Raw genomic sequence first — 12,471 nt, forward strand, 5'->3', positions numbered from 1 at the left:
CTTTCTTTCTTGTCCCACAATGCCACACTCAATCTTGTCCCCCACCCTTCTTTGTCACTTTCCTCCCTCACACTCCTCTGATGTCCTCACTAAAGTTTGTTAAAAGTCACTAAAATAGTATAAGAAACACTGTGAGTGGGGGCAGAAGAGCTGACCAGAGTTGCCGTGGACAAACTGCAGCAGGACTGAGGTGACAGACAGAAAAAATAAGTGTAGGACATCAGAGATAAGGAGAGACAAAAGAAGAAGAGAAAGAGAGAGAAGTCAAAAAGAAAAGAAAAAAAGAAATAAAACAAGAGGATTAGGAGAAGGTGTGAGAGCTGAACATACAAAGGAACAGGAAGAAAGGCTGACAGCAGCTGTAGGAGTTACCAGCCAATCACAGCATGGAGTCTGCATGTGTTCCCAGTGTTTGTTTGGGTCTCCTCCAGCTTCACTGGTCTCATTCCACAGTCCAAAGATCTTCACGTTAGGTGGATTGGTGATGATAAACTGATCTGTATGTGTGTGTGTGTTCACCCTGTGATGGACCTGTCAAGGTGTTGTTCCTGCCCTGTACCTGATGCATGCTGGGATAGGCTCCAGCTGTCCCTTCACCCTGCTCAGTATAAGTAGATTAGTAACTTGGATGGACTAATGGTGAATGATGTTGAACCTGAGTCTACAAGTCAATGATCTGAGCTTACCAAACAACACAAACTTCACTCAACTGAATGGACAAACAACTGACTGGTCAGCAGAGACACAAGGCATTATGGGAAACAGAAGGAGTGGGAGAAAGAAAAGGAGATGGGAAATGAGGAATTTGGAAAAGACGAGTAAGAGAAAGGAAAAGAATTGAGAGCTGGAAATAAATACAAGGAGGGCAGTGACAGGACTTCACCATTAGAGAGCAGAGCTGTGTGGGAGACTTGAAGACCTGCAGATCAGGCTAATTATTATTTTTATTATTACAGTAAACCCTCATTTATCGCAGTTAATCCGTTCCAGACTCTACTGCGCTAAATGAGGATTCTTTATTTATAAATTGAATATTTTCACAGAGCATAGAAAACCTGCTAAATACTTTTTTTTTTTTAACATTTTAGCGCTCTCTAGACATGAAATAACACCCTTTAGTCAAAAGTTTAAACTGTGCTCCATGACAAGACAGAGATGACCGTTTCATTTCACAATTAAAAGAATGCAAACATATCTTCCTCTTCAAAGTAGTGCGCATCAGGAGCAAAGAAGGAGTGCGCGTCAGGAGCAAAGAATTTCAGAGAGAGAGAGAAAAGCAAACAATCAAAAATCAATAGGGCTGTTCCTCTGGACAAAGCAGCTGCAAGGAAGGGAGCAATGTGAAGGTAGTCTTTCAGCCTTTTTTAGAGGCTCTAGGCCAGTGTGTGAACAGTCCCTCCATTAGGAGCAGAGAATGTCAGAAAGAGTGAGAGAGACAGAGAAAAGCAAACAATCAAAAATCAATACATGCTGTTCGGGCTTTCAAGTATGCACCACACGGGAAGCATATCCTATATGTTTGAGGAGTTTTATTTAATACGTAATACATGCTCTGATTAGGTAGCTTCTCAGCCATCTGCCAATAGCGTCCCTTGTATGAAATCAACTGGGCAAAGCAACTGAGGAAGCATGTAACCTAAATTAAAAGACCCATTGTCCGCAGAAATCCACGAAGCAGCGAAAAATCCGTGATATATATTTAGATATGCTTACATTTAAAATCCGAAGTACATTAAATCTTGCCTGAAGAAGGGGCCTGAGTTGCCTCGATAGCTTGCATATTGTAATCTTTTTAATTAGCCAATAAAACGTGTCATTTTGCTTGGCTTTTCTCAACAAGGTGACAAACAACATTTGAGATACAATTGGCTCAATTTTTTTTCCAATTGGTGTACAGGCAGGTGAAGTACCTCTCTTGTGTTCACACAGCGTCAGTAGTAGAATTTAAACCCACAACCTCAGGGTTTGAAGTTGAAAACCTTAATCACTACAACACAGTGGGTGTTGCAGGGAGATAAATGTGTTTGATGTCATCTTGAATAAAACTTCCTCCATTGTCAAGCACTCTTTATGAAAGGCAAAACGAATATAAAGGACCCCAGTCACGCAGCATGGACATTTGTCTCCCTACTTCCATCAGACAGGTGCTACTGAACTATGAGCACCTGAACAGTGAGATTTAAGAGGAGTTTCTAAACCCCAGTAATAAGTCTGATCAACTGTTGTGTGTCTATAATCAAAGGAGTGAATGCAGTGGCACAACATCTGAGGTTCTTGTGTATGTGACGTCATGCTTAGTATTATTTACTGGGATTGTTACTAATATTAGATTGAAGGTTGAACTTTTTCTCCACCTGATGTTTTATGTTGAAGTTTGTTTTCCTGCTTTATGACAAATTAGTAGAAGGACTAAAATAACTGAACTCAATACAACTGAGGCCTTTACTGGATAGAGGTCAGCTGGTCAATGGCACCAGTCAGTATGTCAGGTCTGAACGGCCGAGGACAGAAGTGTCACATGTCAGTCTTGTCCTCACTGTCCATTATGTCCTTGATCCTAAAGTCCAGTCCACTCTGTGTCCTTAGTGGTGTCACAATAAACACACAGAGTGTCCTCAGTGTCTGGTTAGTGTGACATCAGGAGAGTCGATCAGGATAATCAGTTGAGCATCAAGCTCTCCAGTGTCCAGCAGTGACCCTCATGTTGCATGGCGTCCTACAAAACAGACAAAGGGTCTTCAATTTAATTAAATTTTATTGTCCCAATATTGTCATTATTTACCTCCTTCCCCTTGGCAATATCTTTTGTAATTATAACATTACGTTCCACTGTTATGCTGATGACACCCAGCTCTATCTCACTAGCAAGCCTACTGCTTCCTTTCCACCCTCCTCACTTACTGATTGCATTGCAGAAATCAAATCCTGGTTTTCTTCAGATTTTCTTAAGTTAATTAACAAGTTACAAAGCTGAGGTTCTACTCATTGGTACAAAATCAAAATTATCCAAAACTGATCATTTTTCCTTTGTTACTGATAATTCCTCTGTCTCCCCTTCCTCACAGTTAAAGAGTCTGGGTATCATCCTTGACAGTACTTTATCCTTTCAGTCCCACATCCCATTCATCTCCCGGTCTGCATATTTCCACCTGCGTAACATTAATCGTATTCACCCCACATCACTGCTATCCTTTGTCACAGCCTGTCTTGCCACTTCTCATCTGGATTATTGCAATTCCCTTTTCTTTGGTCTTTCTCGCAAATCTCTTTATAAGTTTCAACTGGTCCAGAATTCAGCTGCCCCCATCATTACTAGAAACCCCTCTATTCACCATATCACTCCCATTTTGCAGCAGATTCATTGGCTTCCAGTTCAGTTCTGAATTCAATTCAAAATTCTGCAACTAACTTTAAAGGCTATTCACATCCTTGCCCCTCCATATCTGTCTGACCTCCTCTATGTTGCCATTCCCTCCCACACCCTCAGATCCTCTTCATCCATCCACTTGACTGTTCCCTTCGTCCGTCTTACCACCATGGAGAGCACAGCATTCCAGCTTTGGAACTCACTACCACCTGAGCTTTGAAATATTGAATCATTTTCACTTTTCAAATATAAACTTAAAACTCATTTGTTAAGACTGCTTTTTCTCTTTGATTACAATTGCTCTGTTTGATTTTAACTTTTGTATTTTACTTTTGTTTATAATCTGTGTTCTGTCTATTGTTCGGTGTCCTTGCGTGTTTAGAAAGGCGGCTACAGATAAATAAAATGTATTATTATTATTTATTATTACGGTGGGCTGGCGCCCTGCCCAGGGTTTGTTTCCTGCCTTGCACCCTGTTTTGGCTAGGATTTGCCCCAGCAAACCACCGTGACCGTGTAGTTAGGATATAGCGGGTTGGATGATGGATGGATAGATTATTTATTATTAAATTTGGTTTTTCATCAGTTTATACTGAAGAGATCACAACATAAGATTAAGGACACATAACAAAGTACATAGCCATCAAACACAAACTTAGTACACATAAATAAAATATAGCAATGAGTGCAATACATCTGGCAGAGCATACTAGACATCAAAATTAAACCAACTTTTACTCTTAACTGATGACTGATGTAAATGCTACTCGTCATCATCCCATGATTTAAGACTGTGGGTGTTTATGAAAATTGAATTAATTTAACAGATTAACAGCAGTTGGAGTGAAACAGAATTTGAACTGGCTGCTTTTTATTCTCTGAACCTTCAACCTGTGACCTGACGGTGAAACCTAGAATTTTGAATGTAGTGGACGAGGCGTGTCTAACAGAAGACCCTCTGCTTTTGTAACACTTGCTTGTTAAACAGGTCTGTAAGATCAGACTGTCCAGTCCTTGTTATTTTACTGCTCCATTTTACAATTTTATTTACTCTGTTTTTGTTTTTGACATTAAGATTTCCAAACCAGGCTAGCAGTTTATAAATACAAACAGACTCAATACAAGATTTATAAAAGAGTGTCATCATGGAAGGACTCACATTACAAAGACTCGGCTTCCTTAAACAGTTGAACTGCTGCTGTAACTTTTTGCTGATGGCTTCTGTGCTTCCCTTAAAAATCACCTCTGAGTCTTTGATTGTCCTCAGATATTTATAACTGTCAATGATCTCCACTGCCTGCTCTTTGGTGATTGTTTCTTGCTGGTGAATGGTGCTGCTTCTAAGTTTGATTATTAGTTCTTTAGTTTTTCTAACATTGTGGTGTCGAAAAGACTCATCACACCAGTTAACAAGTCATCTCCCACTGGACCAGGACTGGTTTCATTCTCATTCAGTAGGCAAACAATCATGGAGTCATCAGCACATATTAAGATGAACCTGTCCTCAAATTTACTGAGACCACCATTAGTGAAGAGGAGTACAAAAGAGGAGAAAGAACAGACATGAGGGGACCTGTGGATGATGACAACACATCAGACAGACAGCCATTGACTTTCACTCCTCAAGTCCTATCTCTTAAGTCAGTCAGCCATTCTACCAAACTGAAGTTGAAATTAAATTCTTTAATAAGTCTCCGTGTAAGAAGTTGAGGCTGAATGGTGTTAAAAGCTGAAGAGAAGTTTACAAACAGGAGCCTCACATGAGCCTTGGTGCTCCACAAGGGGTCATACAAGAGATGAAGCAAAGTGACATAAGAACATAAGACAATTGACAATGTCTTCAGTTTTAAATGTACTTCCTCTTAAATTTCAGTGATGTCCTCGAATATGTGATATACACTTAAGCTGAAAGAATTCTGCTAGATCTCCTTTATCAATGCCTTTGAGCATTTTAAATACCTGGATGAGGTCCCCACACAGTCTCCTCTGCTCAGACTAAACAGGTTTAAGTCTGTCTCAGTAGGACATGTGCTTCAGTCCCATGATGCACTTGGTTGTTCACCTCTGCACAGTATCAAGTCCAGCTATGTCTTTCTTGTATTGTGGTGGCTACAACTGCACACAACACTCCAGATATGGTCTCACTAGTGAATTATACAATTTGAGCACAACATTTTGACTTAAATTTGACAGTTTTTATGATATAATCTAAAATTTCATTTGGCTTTTTCTTTGCTTCTGTTCATTTCTTAGTTAATGAAAATGCTGTGTGAACATAAACCCCTAAATCCTTGTCAAGGATCTCTTCCTGTAGACCAGTGTCCCCTGTCTTGTATTTATAATTAATATGCCCTTTGCCCACATGTAGCACTTTGCACTTTTTTACATTAAACTCTGTTTCACAGCTGTTCGCCCAGTTCAGCTTGTCCAGGTCTTTTTGGATTCTTTTAGATGCTTTTTCAGTGTCAGCCACTCCTCCAATTTTAGTGTCATCTGTGAATTTCACAAGTTTACTAAGTACACTAGAATCAATGTCATGGATAGAAAAAGTAATGAGGGTCCAAGGACAGACCCCTGAAGGACTCCACTGATGACCTCACTCCATTCTCCTCACCTCTTTATTCTTTGTCTCCTGCTGGATAACTAACTAGAGATCCAGTTTTGCAGGTTACTTCTGATGCTTACAGTTTCTAATTTCAGAATTAATCTTTGGTGTGGGCTGACTGAGTCAAAGGCTTTTTGAAAGTCTACGTGAATTATGTTGTAGGATTTTTTTTTTTTTGTCAATTATTCCTTTTGGTTTTTCCAATTGGCTTGGCAGGACCTTCCTCTCATAAACAATACAATACAATACAATACAATTTATTTTTGTATAGCCCATTATCACACAAGAAGTGCCACAATGGGCTTTAACAGGCCCTGCCTCTTGACAGCCCCCCAGCCTTGACTGTCTAAGAAGACCAGGAAAACTCCCAAAAAAACCCTTGTAGGGAAAAAAATGGAAGAAACCTTAGGAAAGGCAGTTCAAAGAGTGACCCCTTTCCAGGTAGGTTGGGCACACAGTGGGTGTCAAAAAGACGGGGGTCAATACAATAAAATGCACAAAACAGAACACAAGTAATCCTCTATATATAATATAAAAATAGCAGAATTCAACAGTTGATGATATCACATAATATGATTTGGATTTGTTCAGAGTTGTGGAGACCTCAGCCATCAAAGCTGCCTCCCCCATTTGGCCATTCCAAAGCTGAGTCAGCGCTGGGCCAGCCAATCCGATGAAAGGACCCCTCTATCCAACGATTTCTGTGATCCTCCATCAGAGATGACTTTACCTTAGGCAGTCAGAACATTTTGGCAGGTGGGCAGTGGCATCAAGTGCCATATTTGAGAAGCAAGAAGAGAAACAGAATAGGTGAGGGTTAGTATCCAATTATAACTATCCTGTTACTTAGGTTTTACTGCTAATGACTAACAGAGATGCAGTCTGTACAGTTAATCAGCAGCTCTAGTCAGGATATGCTAAACTGAAGTAGTGAGTCTTCAGCTGGGATTTAAAAGCTGAGACCGAAGGGGCATCTCTTATAGAAGCAGGAAGACCATTCCACAGTTTAGGGCCCCTTTAACTAAAAACTCGACCTCCCACTGTTATTTTATTAATCCTTGGAATCATAAGCAGACCGGCATCTTGGGATCTTAATGTGCGCTCAGGTTTGTAATTCAAAAGTTCAGACAAGTGAGCCAGACCTTGGCCATTTAAGGCTTTATATGTTAAAAGGAAGATTTTGAAATCTGCCTAAAACTTAACCGGAAGCCAGTGTTCAGATTTAAGAACTGGAGCTATGTGTTTGCATTTTCTTGTTCTTGTAAAACTTCTTGCAGCAGCATTTTGGATTAACTGGAGGCTGTATAAAGAACAGTTTGAACATCCAGTGAACACCTCATTGCAGTAGTCAATCCTACTAGAGATAAATGCATGGATTAATTTCTCAGAATCCTGTTTATTCAGAAAGCGCCTTAATTTCCCAGCATTTTTATGATGGAAGAAACATGATTTGGACAACTTTGTAATAGGCGCTTTAAAGAATATGCTAGACTCAAAGATAACTCCTAGATTGCGGGCTGATTCAGTAAAATTAATGGTGATTCCAACTGAGTTAAATGATGACAAAATATTGTTGTGATCAGCGTCATTCCCTACAACAAGTAACATCTCTGTTTTATCTGTATTTAAAGATAATTAGTTCTCATTCATCCATTCCTATAATTCACTGACACAACTAATTAAAGACAACATCAGAGAAACTTCATTTGATTTAAATGAAAGGTATAACTTGGTGTTATCTGCATACATGAGGTTTCCTAATGAGAGATCCCAGTGGAAGTCTGTAAAGGTCCCAGTACTGAGCCCTGCGGGACACCATATTGAACTTCTGTGTATAATGATGGAGTACTGTTGGCACATTTCTGTACGTGTTGGAATCGATTTGATAAATAAGAACTAAACCAAGCGAGCATGGGGCCTGTGAGCCTAACGTCATTTTCTAGCCTGTGCAGTCAAATTGAATGGTCAATGGTGTCAAACACTGTGCTTAAGTCTAACAACATAATTACAGTGGAGTTTCCTTCATCAGAGGATATCAGAATGTCATTTACAACCCGTGTTAGTGCCGTGTCTATACTATGACCAGTGCGGAAACCAGATTGGAATTTCTCAAATAAATTGTAATGCATAAGGTGTGACTGAAGCTGACTGGCGACTACTTTCTCTAGTATTTTAGAGAGAGGGGGTAAATATGAAATATGCCTATAGTTATTTAGTATGTGTGGGTCTAGGTCTGAATTTTTAAGTAATTGTTTAATGACTGACACTTTTAGTGCATCAGGTACTGTGCCCCATCTAGGCTGTTATTTAGTATATTATTTATGTTTTAGCAATTTTTAAATGTATTTCTTATTACGGTTTCCATACTTTTGCATGGCACAGAAGTAAGAGTAACTAGTCTGTATTTAACTATTATCCATTTTGTCCCCCTTCTTGAAGATTGGAGTCACATTTGCAAATTTCCAGTTCTCCGGTGTTTCTCGTTTCTGAAGTGACTGCTGCCTAATAAGAGTTTATAGACAATGTCTTTCGTTTCTTTCAATACAATTGGTGAGATCCCATCAGGTCAAGGGGTTCTATTAGCCTTCAACATACTGAAGTCTTGAAGCACAACTGACTCTTCTTTTTTAAAATCTATGAACTCGGAGTTTGTTTTTACTTCTACATGAGGCATTCCACTTGTTTATTCCTTTATAAATGCTTGGGTGAAATATTAATTCAGTTCATTTGCTGTTTCAAAGTAATTTTTAATGATTTATCCATTCATGTCCCTAAGGCTTTTTAATTTCTTTTTTATTGTCTGCTTACTGGAGTTGCGCTAAAAATAGAACTTGTTGTTTGTTTAGGATTCTTTAGTAATTTTTATTTCAGTTTCTCTTTTGATGTTAAAAATCTCTTGCTGTAGTGTCCGGTATTCCCCTATGTCACAATCTCTCTGTTTTTGGTTTGTTTGTTTTTTATTTTTGATTTTCTGGTACAGTGATCTTTACAGTTTAATTTGTTTCATCATTCTCCTATATATCCATTTTGGCTCATTTTTAAGTCATTTTGTTTTATAGGTTTTCAAAATGAACTCTCTTTGAGTCCAGATCAGAAGATAGCTGAAGTAACACCAATTGTCATTTAGAGTTGCTGAGTTTTTGTTTTCCCATTTGATGTTTTGTAGAAATGTCCTCATCTCCATAAAGTCTGCTTTCCTCAAGTTAGAAGTCTTTGTTTTGGTGTACAGTACATTTGTGTGTTTTCAAAGATTATCTCACATTTGACCGTGTTTTGATCACTGCTGCTTAAAGTCTCAGTATCTTCTGCTCTTGTTCCTCTGTCTTTATTGTTTGAGCAGATGAGATCTCGACAGGCGTCACCACACATTGGGCTTGAGACAAACTGGGTGAACAAACAGCCATTTGCCATCTGCACCATTTCAGTTTCCTTTTTTGTGTTCCGGACAGGGGCTTCTCAATCAATGTCTGGAAAGTTCACATCCCCCATGACCACTATGTTCTCTTTGTGGCACATCAGCCTTATTTGATTAACGCATATGTTTTTTGGCAGCCTGTTGTAAACTCCAATATCCAGAGCTCTGCCTTTCTTCCTCACCAGCTTAACCCCCAGTGATCAGTGCATAACACCGGTGTAAGCACACACTTGACTACTGTTTCCTTACCTCAAAGTGACAAGTAGTCTCTCTTCGGGGCTAACACCAAGTCGCAAATTGGTTGATCGTGCAATCTGGCATTGCACCAGCTGCAGCAGACAATCAAAAGTGGAAACCGACATCCGACAGTAATTAAAAAACTTTCGCATTTCTTCATAAAGCACAAAAAAACTTCCTTTAACCCGACGTTGTGCAGTCAGAGGATGAACCAGTAGCGCGGCGATTTTTCTCTCCCTACATCGCCGTATTACGAGTATTTTTAAAACAAGAAGATTAATATCTAACATAGCAAAATGGTCCATATTGAAAGGAGGCACCTCAAATAAAACGACAAGGGCTTTCATATCCAGTTCCCAACACTGCCTCCACAGGTTAACACACAAACTACAATTTGGGCTGCAGGCTGGCGTTAGACAGAGACAAATGAACGCTGGTGTAGAAGTCAATCGATCGCCACCACAAAATGCAACATAAACGTCTAGGACATTCAGAGCAAGTTCATTTATCCAAAAACTTAACGCCCGTGTGAACAAGGCCTAAGTCATCTTCAGTTGGATGATGAGCCCCATCTTAGTGAGGACATGTGGCTTTGCCTGGAAAATATTAGGGAAGGAGGTCTTATTTCAGGAGTGTGTTATAGACCACCCGATTCAGACAGTAATTTCAACACACATCTTTTTAGTAATATCAAAAAGGCAAGTTTACAAGGGGATATTATAGTCATGGGGGACTTTAATTATCCAAATATTAACTGGGATAACCTTGCAGATGTAGGAGCACAAGAGCAGGAGTTTTTAGGAGTAATCAGTGACTGTTTTTTAACACAGCATGTTAAAGCACCAACACGGGGTGAAGCCTGTCTGGATTTAGTATTCTGTAATAATCAGGATAGAATTGAGGGTGTAGAGGTGATTGAACCACTAGGGTCAAGTGACCAGAATGTAATACAATTCTCAGTATTTCGTAAGAGTACAGATGCAAAGACTAAAATTGTTAAATTGAACTTTGGTAGGGCTAAGTTTGATCAGATGCGACAAGATCCAAGTAGGATAGACTGGGATAAGCTTTTAAATGTGGAGACAGTCGAGGAGCAGTGGAACAGGTTTAAAAATGTTTTACATGTAATGCAGGACAGATACATACCTAAATGTGGAATTAACTCCATGGTGGATTAATAAAAACTTAAAAATTAAGTTGCAAAGGAAAAAAACTGCTATATAAGGCATATAAGACTAATGACTGCAAAGTGAATTGTAGAGCATATGAGAACATGAGGGCAACCATTAAGGAGGTTATCAGGGAGGCTAAAAGAAAGTTGGAGAGGAATATAGCAGATAAGGCGAAAGAAGACCCCAAGAGATTCTTTCAGTATTTTAGTAGTAAAAGAACAGTTAAGGAGGAGGTCAAGTTCATCAGGAATAGTAAAGGGGAATTAAAAGATACAGACAATGAAATAGCAGATGCCCTAAACTTACATTTTTCTGAGGTGTTTACAAGTGAGCAAGTGGATAACCTGCCATCTGTAACAGGAACTACTAAGGAGGTACTGAGGGATTTGGAAATTGTAGAGGGAGAAGTGCTGCTCAGATTAAATAAGATGAAATCAAACAAATCACCAGGCCCAGATAATATTTATCCTTGTGTTCTTAAGGAGGCTAGTGAGTACATATATAAACCCTTGACACATATTTTTAGGAAGTCACTGGCACTGGAGAGATTCTGAAGGACTGGAAAATGGCAAATATCATCCCATTATATAAAAAGGGTGACAGGGCAGATCCAAGCAACTATAGGCCAGTAAGCGTAACATGCATCACAGGAAAATTGATGAAAGGAACTATTAAGTATAAGATTGAGCAACACATGACAAGGACAGGAGTTTTTCAGAACTGTCAGCATGGGTTCAGAAGAGGGAGGTCATGTTTTACTAACATGCTGGAATTCTATGAGGAGGCAACAAAAGGATACAATCAAAGTGGAGCAGATGATATTATTTATCTGGACTTTCAGAAATCATTTGATAAGGTGCTGAAGTGGGAGTTCAGGGTGATGTTTTTAGATGGGTGCAGAACTGGCTCAGACACAGGAAGCAGATGGTGATGGTGCGAGGAACCGCTTCAGAACTGGCTGATGTTAAGAGTGGTGTTCCACAGTGGTCAGTGCTAGGGCCGTTGCTATTTTTAATATATATAAATGATTTAGATAGGAATATAAATAACAAGCTGTTTAAGCTTGCAGATGATACCAAGATAGGTGGATTAGCAGATAATTTGGAATTCGTTATATCATTACAGAAGGATTTGGATAGCATACAGGCTTGGGTAGATTTGTGGCAGATGAAATTTAATATCAGTAAATGTAAAGAATTACACATAGGAAGTAAAAATATTAGGTTTTAATACACAATGGGCGGTCAGAAAATCGAGAGTACACCTTATGAGAAGGATTTAGGAGTCATAGTGGACTCTAAGCTATCGACTTCCAGACAGTGTTCAGAAGCCATTAAGAAGGCTAACAGAATGTCAGGTTATATAGCGCCTTGATCTGTGGAGTACAAGTCCAAGGAGGTTATGCTCAACCTTTATAACATACTGGTGAGGCCTCATCTGGAGTCCTGTGTGCAGTTTTGGTCTCCAGGTTACAAAAAGGACATAGCAGCACAAGAAAAGGTCCAGAGAAGAGCGACTAGGCTGATTCCAGGGCTACAGGGGTTGAATTATGAGGAAAGATTAAAAGAGCTGAGCCTTTACAGTTTAAGCAAAAGAAGATTAAGAGGTGACATAATTGTGTTTAAAATTATGAAGGGAATTAGTACAGTGGATCGAGACTTGTATTTTAAAATGA

At 39.3% G+C, this 12,471-nt stretch overlaps 1 protein-coding gene across 1 annotated transcript in view; it reads left to right on the plus strand.

Moving 5' to 3' along the window:
- The window catches only part of LOC120533501 (stonustoxin subunit alpha-like), a 139,463-nt gene that overhangs the window by 100,285 nt on the left and 26,707 nt on the right, over positions 1-12,471 (plus strand). The gene's annotated exons all lie outside the window — the stretch shown is intronic.

Source organism: Polypterus senegalus, chromosome 8 (assembly GCF_016835505.1).
Source record: "Polypterus senegalus isolate Bchr_013 chromosome 8, ASM1683550v1, whole genome shotgun sequence".
NCBI classification, from domain to species: Eukaryota; Metazoa; Chordata; class Cladistia; order Polypteriformes; family Polypteridae; genus Polypterus; species Polypterus senegalus.